Source organism: Streptopelia decaocto, assembly GCF_964273445.1.
Source record: "Streptopelia decaocto genome assembly, chromosome: 3".
NCBI classification, from domain to species: Eukaryota; Metazoa; Chordata; class Aves; order Columbiformes; family Columbidae; genus Streptopelia; species Streptopelia decaocto.
The window spans coordinates 99,069,755-99,080,976 of record NC_138656.1 but is presented as its reverse complement, the minus strand read 5'-3'; positions in this window follow the sequence as shown (position 1 = coordinate 99,080,976).

The window sequence follows — 11,222 nt, the reverse complement described above, 5'->3', positions numbered from 1 at the left end:
GATCTCTGGCTAATTGGTATTTTTAATTTGTCATCCATCTAACCAGTAAACAGTATTATGTTTGTTCTTAGCATAAAGCAAAAACAAAATTATATGGATTATCACCAAGGCAAAATGTTTAGAAAATGTTTCTAAGCCTAAGCAAAAGGGGATATTTTCATTTCACAGTGCCCTGGGTATTTGGAACATGAAATATTCTGCAGTGAAAGCACTTTCCTAAATGCAGATTAGCATATGATCCAGTTCAGTTAATTTTTATTTCTTTTTTGTTTTTTTTTTTTTCTTGTCAGTATGTTAGTGTACATTATTTATTGCTGATGATACCAAACTGGGAGGTGCTGTTGATGTTCTTTGAGAGACAAATGGCCTTGCAGAGGGATCTAGACAGATGGGAGCATTGAGCTGTGATTAATGGGATGAAATTGAACAAATCCAAATGCTGGATTCTGCACCTGGGATGGAGTAACGCTGGGCACCAGCATAAACAGGCAGAGGAGTGACTGGAGAGCAGCCCTGCAGAAAGGGATCTGGGGATGCTGGCTGACAGCAGCTCAATGTGAGTCAGCAGCGTGTCCCGGCAGGCAACAGGGCAAACCCCATGCTGGGGTGCATCAAACCCAGCATCACCAGCTGGTGAGAAGAGGCGATTGTCCTGCTGTATTCAGCATAGGTGAGGCCTCACCTTGAGGTTGCTGTGATAGCACTTATCTACGTTATCACACACCTCAACTGTGCGCAGTTCTGGGCCCCATGATTTAAGAAGAATGTGAAGGTCCTTGAGTGCATCCAGAGGAAGGTAACAAAGCTGGTGGAAGGGCTGGATAGAATGTCCTATGAGGAGCAGCTGAGGACTTTGGGCTTGTCTAGTTCAGAGAAGAGGAGGCTGAGGGGCAACTTGCTCTCTGCAGCTTCCTGAGGAGGGAACATGGAGCGGGAGGTGCTGAGCTCCCCTCCCTGGTATTCGGTGACAGGACACATGGGAACGGTTCAAAGCTGCACCAGGGGAGGTTCAGACTGCACATGAGGAAGGATTTCTTTACTGAGAGGGTGGTCAAACAGTGGAACAGGCTTCCTAGAGAGGTGGTCAATGCCCCAAGCCTGTCAATGCTTAAGAGGCATTTGGAGAATGCCCTTAACAACATGCTTTAACTTCTGGTCAGCCCTGAATTGTTCAGGGTGGTCAGGCAATTGGACTAGATGATCATTGTATGTATCTGGCAGCTGAAAATTCTATTCTATTCTATTCTATTCTATTCTATTCTATTCTATTCTATTCTATTCTATTCTATTCTATTCTATTCTATTCTATTCTATTCTATTCTATTCTATTCTATTCTATGTTTTCCCAGGATACTCTCCTGTCTTACGTCACACATGCCAGATTTTTTGCTGGAGTACATTTACAGCAGTTTAAGTAGAAGCAGAATCAAACACAGCTTGAATTTTGTACTTTTTCTCCTACTTATTTTCTCATCAGATAGTTTGATTGAAATAAAGTCATATAACCTGTTTGAAAAATCCAGAGTTCATAGAGAGAATAGGTGGAGTTGGACTTGACATCATTTTCATTATTTCATTAGCTGCCCCGATGTGCAAGCTCTACCTTTTTTTAGCTTTCTTATGTTTTCTTCAGAACAGCTGAATTCTGCTGCTGGTTAAACCAGGGAAAATCTGTGTTATGGTTTAACCCGAGCTAGCAATACAACCACAATAGTCGCTCACTCACCCCACTCCCCACCCCCCCCAAGTAGGGAAGAGAGTCGAAAGGGAAGGGAGAAACCTGGATTGAGATAAACACAGTTTAATAAAACAACAGTATACTAATACACTACTAGTAAATATATATATATGTATATAAAATAGAAATAGAATATAAAATAAAAGATGCTCAAGGCAATTCCTCACAAACTCCATCCACACTGAGCAGCCAGTCCCAGGAAGCAGTACCTGGTCCCAACAGCTGATCCTGTTAGAGAGAAAAAAAGAAAAAGGCAGAAAGGCCCAGAGGCCTCTGCAAAATTGCAGGATGGCAAAAGGCCGAATTAAATGTCCCAAACAGAACTTCCCTGAATAGGTCTCCCAGAGTGAAGAGAACCCAAGAGAGCAACCAGAAGATCCCAACTCTCCTTAAATATGAAGCACGATGCTAATGGGATGGACTACCCTTATTGATCAGTCAAGCTCTGCCCCATCCATGCCCACCTTCCTCGATGCCTCACACCTGTGGACAGAGCACTCAGAATGTCTTTGGCTCTCAGACCAGAGCAGCTAAAAACATTAACTCTGTTCTAGGGTGTTATCTCTTGTTCTCAAACTAGGTCCAAATAATGACCGTGCTAGCTATGAAAAAGAAACTAACTGCATGAAGAAAATTAACTCATTTTCAGTCAAACCAGCACAATCTGGAATTGCTCAGCCAAACCTCTTAGTTTGCCAGAAAAGTTGTTCCATTCAGCCCCAGAGTCTTGAGTCTGTTGTCATTTACTAGGCACCTTCACTGGAAAAGAGAAAGAAAATCTCTGATAGAGTAAGACTCAGGCAATCACTGACTTGAATTACTATTTTTTTAACTTCATTAGAACTTAAATTCCTTGTCTCTGCTGTTTGTGCTGTGAACTAGCCATCAGGAAGTTTAGTGCCAATGAAATTTATCTCAAATATATACATCTGCCTGGTTCATTGAACATTATGCACCTACACCTCTCAGGATGCCAAGGCCACAGGCTCAAGCTTCAGGTGTATCCACAGTATGGTAAATGATGCAACTTGCTCCAATAACTTGTGTCATGTGTTAAGATTAATTTTCCAGTTCTGAAACACTGAAGCCACTAGTTGTAGCACAAAGGATTCAGGTTTTAAAGTCTTCTTGATCTGGGTGTGGCAGATCCTCTGTTATCATCTGCTTCTAGGTACAATGTGTGTTTTTAGCATCACTTGTGTCCATGTATTGGATTTCAGAAATCACAAAGGATTTCATATGAGAACATCCAGGGGCAGGTGGGGTTCACTTGTGTTCCCCTGAAGGCACAGAAGACTTATCTGGAAACACAAATCTGCTTCAGTTCCTAGACTGCGCAGGCAGGGAAGTCACGTACACCTGGCAGCTCCCATGACCTAAAGAGTAATTTTCAAGTGTATAAAACAACAGTGTCATTGAGCATAAGCTTACAACCTATGGACACATGTATCTGTTGTAGGTGGTGACAAAGGCAGCTCAAATCACTAACTATTAATACTGGGACCATGCCTAGTAACAAACCTCAGTTCTGGCTCGGGATTGTGTTGTCAGGGCACTTGCAACCAGAAGAATTCATAGTCTTAGTAATACATGGGTAAAAGTAGGCCAGGGGAGCAGTAAGCATTTATTACTGGGATACGGCAGCACCTGCAGGCTTCTTTTCAAAATGACTGTGAAGACAATCTGCATCTCATAAATACCACCAGGAGCAACTACTAGTCAGCAAGTTCAGCTGTGGAGTGAAGGGAGCATGGCCTGACAAAAAGGACACCTGCTTGGCAGGTCACACCAGCAGCAAGTAATGACAGAAAGGAGCTGAATGAGGATCCTTTGAACAACAGCTGTTGTGATGTGAAGTCCTTGGGAAGGAGAGAAAAAACAATGTGCATGGTGGTCTTACCCCTGTGCTGGCAGCGCCAGTTCTTGGTGAATTCCCCAGGGAGCAAGCGAGGAGCTTATGCACAGAGAGTTTTGAAGGTGATGTCTTTTTCTTCTCTCTCCCTTTTGTCTTTTTCTTCTCTCTCCTTTTTTTTCCCCATTGTCCTTTACTTTCTTTTTCCTTCTCTCTTTTTTTTTTCCTCTCATGTCATCTTCTCTTTTCCCCCTCTGTTTCCCCCCCTCTATTTTCCTTCTCTTCTCTTGTTTTTGTTCTTTGTAGCTTGTATGTATTTCTCTCTCTGCCTGAATATTCCAATAGGTCCTGTAGGGCATCTGTGAATATTGCAAAATTACCTGTTGGAAACCAATTAAACTCTCTTTCCTTCTCTCAGGAGGCAGACTACCCTTCCCTAGACTGCTGGTTTTTTTTTTCCCTTAATAAAACCCTAATTTTCTAGATGAGATGGTGAGGACTTAATCCATCTGCTGCTTGGCAGAATGGTACAATAAACCATGAGCTGTTTGCTTCCTAAGGATATAAAGGAAGTCGTAAGCAATTAAATTGGTCATAATGCAGAGTTAAGGCAAGAGTTATGCACCTGTTGTTAAGCTCACCTGTGCTTTCAGTCACCACAGACTGCGGCTACAAGAAAAAGTAACTGCAGCGTCAAAGTATTGAACAGGTAGGAGGTCTCTGAGGAAGAAAGAGCACAAACCGCTGCAGGATTAAGTTACTTCTGACGCCATTTAGAAACCTTTATCTCAGTGGCCAGGGCCTATTTTGTTGACAGCTTGTTAGTGCATTACAGATGAAGGTGGTGTGGTTGGTTTGTTTTCCCTCTACTGCTTTGCAGTTCTTTGCACATGTGAAAAATCATTGCAGAGTGCGTGAGTAGAAAATTTGTAGCAACTTCCACACAGTCTGCATGGGTGAATGAATCTGTCATTCACAATGATGGATTATACATCTCTCACATATTTTTCTAATTAAAGAAAATGCCAAATCTTGATTAGAATCAAAGAAATAAAGGCTGAGAGAGATTAATAATAACTTTAGGAAATGCAAATAAGACAATCAATTTTTGCCATAATTTCCAGTTTATTTTTAGATCACAATGAAATTCTAGGCAGGCAGAAAGCCTTCTTAAAAATGCTTTTTAAACCATTAAGAAAACACAAAATCATACAGGTCCATGAGAGGTCTCCTGCACTGGGAGCAGTGCTGTGTGGGAACTTCCATTGACTAATTAAGAGAAGTGGAACCTCTTTTGTTTGTGTTCTTACTCTAGCTCTGTGCTCCTGTGTATCTTCTGAAAGCAAATACTGATTCCAACTGTGTGATTTGATAACAAACCTTGGAGGTGCAGTACTCTATCACCCTATCCTAAAACAAAATGAAGTGTCAAAATACTAATGGGAAAAAATCAAAAGAAACCCCGTAATCCATCAGCAACTTCTTTCATACCTCCTTGTTAAGCACTACTTCAATTAATCTAGTATTATTTAAATGTAGGTTCTGGCTGTATCCAGCTCTGGTTTGCCTTTGACAGAGTTGGAGTTATTAAGGTGTGACAATAGTGTGTATGGATATATGTAATATTTGTTTGAAAAGCCCAGTCCATACAAGCGAATGATGCCTCTTCTTCAGCTGACTGATGCGCTAATGGCAAGGAGCACAACCTGCCATTTAACACACTTGCTGTCATTGCTACGTTAAACTTCTCAAGCAGGCTCTCGGTGTATAGGCGTATATCAGTATACATATTTTATATGCCTATAACTTCCTTTTATCCCAATCCAGAAAGGGGCTTTGTGCCTCCAGCCATGAAGAGGAAGGAGAGGAGGCTGCTCACCTGATAGTCCCTGTTGTAAGCAAGGACTGGAAGGCCACAGGGAGCATAAGTCATTCTGGCTCCTGCTGCTTTCCTGCCCAGACGGCCTGGCTGGGTGCCCGTGGAGAGTAGCAAAACCATACATTCCCTCTCCCGATAACCAGAGAGGTGCAGCGGCTCAGTTGTTACTTCTTTGCAGGTCTTCAGGGAGAGCGCGGTTCCAGGCTTCCTCTTACTCAAATTACAAGGTTGCCCTTCATTCCCGAGAGCCAGGAAAATGGCTCAGCTTACATGTGGTAAAAGAGAACTTGTAAAATAAGTTATTTTTGAAGGGGCAGTGAAAAAAAAAATCAGTGTTTGCATTGGCTATTCTTGATGTTGCTACTGTACTTGAAGCAGCTGGAACATACTGTAGGTTTCCTCAGCAGTCCCAGGGCTTCCTCATGCACAGTTCAAATGCAATGGGATCCAGGCAACAGGTTCACTTTTTTTGAATTTGCTCTGCTCTCCAAGGGCACTAAAACCAGGCAAACTTGCCCAGCCAGCTGGGTGACTGCAGCAGTGCATCTTCCACAGAGCTATACGGGGACTCTTGACACAGCTGTTCCATGGCCAGTGGCAGCACATGGGGGACAGTGCAGGGAATGAAGGGAGGCTTGAGCCAAGTGTTCTCAGCAAGAAGAAATTGTAGGTGCAGATTACCTGGGAAACAGTTCCTAGCAAAAGTTTTTCTGACTCCTACATATGCTGGAACATGTTCAGTCTAGAAGAAGAAATTGCATGAGCAATTGCTGAACAATGGTATTACAGTTAGCTTCTGCTGCACTTGCAGTAGGAAATACAGGCATTAGGAAGACCTAGTTTTATTTCTGGTTCTGCCATAAACTTATATTTATTCCTGAGGAAAAGCTGTTTACGTGTCAGATTTCTCTGAAAAGTGGGGACAAGGGGGGAGAGAAAGATAATTAATCCCAACAGGTATTGGAAGTAAATTCATTTTTTGCATCAATAAAGCACTAGAGGAATATTGGCTCACACTGCAGAATGCATTATTTTACTGTTTCATTTTTTTTTACTACATTTGCTTCATGTCAACAGAATATTTTTCTTCCTGTGGAACTGAACAGAATTAAAAAATTGAAGTGAAACTGTTCCTACTTTGTTTGCTATTTGTGGCCTTTTACAGCACCCTTTGCCCCTGAAGCCAGGATGCTCCTGGGCTCTGAAAAGGCAGTGGGACATCTGCCTTTCTGTTGAAGCACAGATGTCTGTGGCAGAGGAACCAGGGGGGTTTATACATGGACATATGCACTTCAGGAATGGTGTAATAATACTGCTGCTGTGGCTATTCCTCTACCTTCACCTCCTGCCCATGTATTTTATACTTGTAGAAGGACACACAGTCTGGAGAGAAGTGGGATGAAAAAGTAGACATGTTCCTCTCCGTGTCTTCTCTGCTTACCTTATCTGAAATGAAGCTAAGTACTTCACACTCATCATGTAATTAAGGTTACAAATGTTCAAATTTTAACTTTTTTTAACTTTTAAGATTTTGAGGCTGATTATGTCTTTGTCTTAACTCTGACAGTCAAAAGCACTGAAAATGTCATTGGAGCCCTTTGTGTGAATTTAAGCAGGTGAGACCTCAATTTCTTTTCTTTCCCAGATGAAGTCCTGCAATGGTAAAATCTTGTTACAGTGTTGAAGTGTTTCTTTTTTGTAGACTGCAGAGCATTTAGGATTCTATAAGGTTTGGGGTTTTTTTGGGGTGTGGGTGTGTGTGTGTGTGTGTGTGTGTGTATTTTTTGTTTGCTTTTTTTTTTAAAAAAAAAAATAAAATAAGAAAATAAGTGTAATAAAGTTAATCCCTAATATTTGGAGAAAAGAAACAACCAAATGTATTCCCTTGAAAGGGCTGCATTTTTATAAGATTTCATAGGTTTTGTCAAAGGCTGCAAACTTGGATACATGAAGTCAACAGAACACTGATTTCTGGTTCCTGAAGATCTGCTTGCTGGATCCCTTTTGCCAGTGCATGTGCAGATGTAAGGATCTGACGTTGTAAGGATATCTAAAATGCACTACCCATCCCTGGGTCAAGGGATGGCCTTTTGAATGTTTTTGGTGGTGTAGTTCACTGAACAGTCAGTTCTTGCTTCTGCCAGCCAGCTGGTGATTGCCCCAGCATCTCTGGTTTAAAATTTCCAAATAAAGTATGGGGCAACCCTCACAGGTTCCCCTCAGCAGTGCAGCAACTCCATCTTTATCAAGACTAGTGAGCAAGGGTGCTTTGCTCCAGGTCAAGAGCACAGCCTGCTTACCAAAAGAGCTGCTTCCTGCAGTCTTTCTGCATATAGCTTCCCCTTCCTTTCAAAACCAGAAACTTGGAGGTCCCTAACCTGGAAATCCTCCACAGATACGGGGTTTTTTTTAGCAAACAGGGCCCATTGTTACTTGTGGGTGCTCAAGCATTCTGTGTAGCCTCTTGCGTTCACCACTGCAAACTGTTTGGGAGGAGAGACAACCCACAAAGAGGTGTTATAGAAAGAATATTTCTTATCAGTTTCCTCTTATGTCCACTTGCCAGTTTTCTCCTGGGCTGCTGGCCTACATCTAAATTAAAGTCAAATACATCCGAGCTCATCTGTGTTCTTTTGATAGTAAAGAAGGCATTTTCCTGCAGGCAGGATGGGGCTGCTGGAGCATGGCCTGTTGATCCAAGGCAGCATTTGTGGGTGTTATTTACTTTAGATTGATTATGGTTTCAGCAGAAACCCCACTTAGGAAACCACACAGCATGCAGGTAATTGGAAACAGAACCTGGCACAAGCATCTTCGAAAGTTTAGCACTGGGTTTTGAATTTGTAAATAGAAAAGGCCTGTGGCTCTGCAGTAAAACGGCGGTTCTCCCAGTAAAGTTCATGAAGTAAACAGAGACCTTATTGTTTTCTCTCTCCCCATACAGTTTTCTTTTCCTTTGTTTCTCTCTTTGATCTAAGAAAACTCCAGGACAGCTCCTTTAATTAAGGGGCAGTAGACAAAGATTTGTCTGCAGGGCAATGTTTGTGTTGACACACAGAGCTAAGCCTGCAGGATCTGTTTTTCTCCACCTTTTTATTCTATTTGGAAAAGCAAGACACTTTTCATATGACCCTTTTTAAGGTTATAATATCCCTTGCTTTAAAGGAGAACTTTTTTTCTTTTTCCCTTCAAGTTTTTGTGTCTGGGCAGACTATACACACAAGACACTTTTATTTATGTTTTATTCATTGATGTTTTTATGGGCGCAGCACCAATGGTAATAACTTACATAATTATATGCAAGAAGCATAGATTTCACTTCTGTGTCTGTTGTTAAGTAACTTGGATTTCAGTAATTTCCTTAGCCTCTGTGTTGCTTCTCCCTCTTACATTGTTCTTCTCTTTTCTGTTTCTACCAGCTCCCTTTACTACTATTTTTAAAGTGCCGGATGTCAGCACAGTTGTAAGCAGCTACATTTTCAGGAGAAATTATTTCTAATGTTTTATTTTACAATAGTCACATGGGCAGCTTGCCAGCTAAAGAAAGGATCAGTTGATTCACCCTGCAAAATACGACTTTTCAAAATTATCTGTGGCTAAACTCCTACTCACTCAGCATCTCCTAGGTGACAGTGACTGCATGTACTCCAAGACATTTTAAAATAAAATATCCCATAGTTACAATCGCTGGTTGAATTATGATGATAGCGGGGCTTAGTATGTAACCCAGAGAGCTCCCAGAGGTGGCTGGGATTGTGTGTACTGTGCTTGCTAACCCAGCTCAAAGAGGAGATCCATGAGAGACAGAATTTAAAGCACTGGTGACAATATTTTAAGTTAGGTTGTCTATCTGCCCATTGCAAGCATCAGTGGAACTGGATTGGAAAAATCAGCCCAAAATATCCCAGGATAAAGAAACAGCATTTTGAGTCTTTTGATGAATGTTCCCCCAACTGTTAAAAAATCAGGTTCTTCCAGAACTAAATTACTTGTTATGGAGGAAAAAAAACTTTTGCCTTACTGCTAGTAGGTGGCATATAAATCTAAATGAAGCAAGCAATAGTAAAGCAAAAGGCAGCTGAGATGTGCACAAACATGTAAACCTGTGGGCTGGCTGACAGCTAATGGAGTGATGCTGGTAGTGCAGCAGTGCTGGAATGGACAGGGGGATAATGATCTCTTGTGGGAGAGGAGACATGACATAAGCATTGAGAGAAGATAAAGATGTTCAGACAGAAGGTCTGTTCCCACACCCATCCTTCAATTTCCCTCACCAGTACTGCTAACTGCTACTCTAATAATTCCTTGCATAAATAAAGCAGCAGCTCAAGAGTGACTAATGAGGGGATCATAGCCTGAGTGTTTGGGAGTTCTGCTCAGTTCCTGCTCGAATGCCTCCTCTGTTTGGTTTGCTGTTACCAACTGTGCTTCCTTGAAATCAGTTGTTGCATCAAGAGAAGACACACCATTTGTATTTTGTGGTTTCAGATCATGGTATGGAGGAAAGACTGAAATGCTTGCAAAAATGTAAATGGTTTATTTTCCACCATTTTGAAGATTTGAAATTGTTTGTCGTTTTGGATACCTGGGCAAAACAGCATTGAATCTTATCTATTTCAGGCTTAATCTAAAGTTAAAAACACTGGTGGTATAACTTGCAGTCAGTTAGAAGCTGTGCAGGAGGAGTGTCAGACCTGTCCTGTCTCTACCTTCTGTCTATCCAAAGTGCTTGAATCCAGAGCTGAAGTGTGTTACCAGAGACCCTTGCTGCCACCAAGGCCATCTCTCCAGCAGCCTGGAGGGGGCTGGAAGCTGTGTCTGCTCCTACTCCCTCACGTTCCTTATGGCTTCATTTAACTACCCAAAGTGCTGCTCCTATCAGCTTTGCGGCAGCAGCGGGCAGGGGAGGCTGAGGGGAGCAGGCAGGGAGAAGAGCAGGTTGTAGTAGTGGTAGAGACATTGGCTGTGGGGCCTTCTTGTGTTGTCCTGTACAACAGGGACTCGTGAGCCTTTTTACAGCTCTGCATCCTGTTTACAGGATGGAGGAAACCTCTGATGCCAAGACTACCGACTCTTCATGCTGTTTCCACTCTCTGGGCTGTATCTGAAGCACATCAGCTTTTGTAGTCATGCCAAGAGTACCCCATTCTGTAGAAGGCGCTCATTCTCTGCTAAGTAGGCAGCACCTGACACCCTGAACCCCTTCCAGCCACCTCCATCTCTCCCATTTTTCTCCATGGCAAAGTCAGAGACCCTTATTAAGCACACACTAGATGGTGGTGTCCTTCCTAGGAGAACTCTGATGCTACCTATCTGTATGGCTCAGGGGCACACAGGTTGTGTTTTAGCTTGACTGAACTCGGGGTTCTTGTAGAGGCAATGTGGATGTGGTGTGGGGGTCTCTGAAGCACTGTGGTCTTCGTTTGTAAGACAGCTGATTGCAGGAATGTCCTGGTGAATGGAGTGAATTAAACTGGAAGAAGGTGTTTCTGCCTGTATGATTAGTTCTGGACGGGGAAAAGGTGCAATGCTATAATTAAGACAACAATGTTTTCTGTGAGGGTTGGCTGCATTTCATTTAAGGAGGCCTCACTGTAGAGATAACTAGGAAAGTAAAACTAGGTATGGATGAAACCTCAGAGCTAAACTCATGAAAAGGCTTGGATACGTGAACAGTTCAGATTATTTTAAAAAAGATCTGGAAAGATTGACTGAACAGCTGACAGGAATGCATGCCCCTTCTCTCCCAGTGA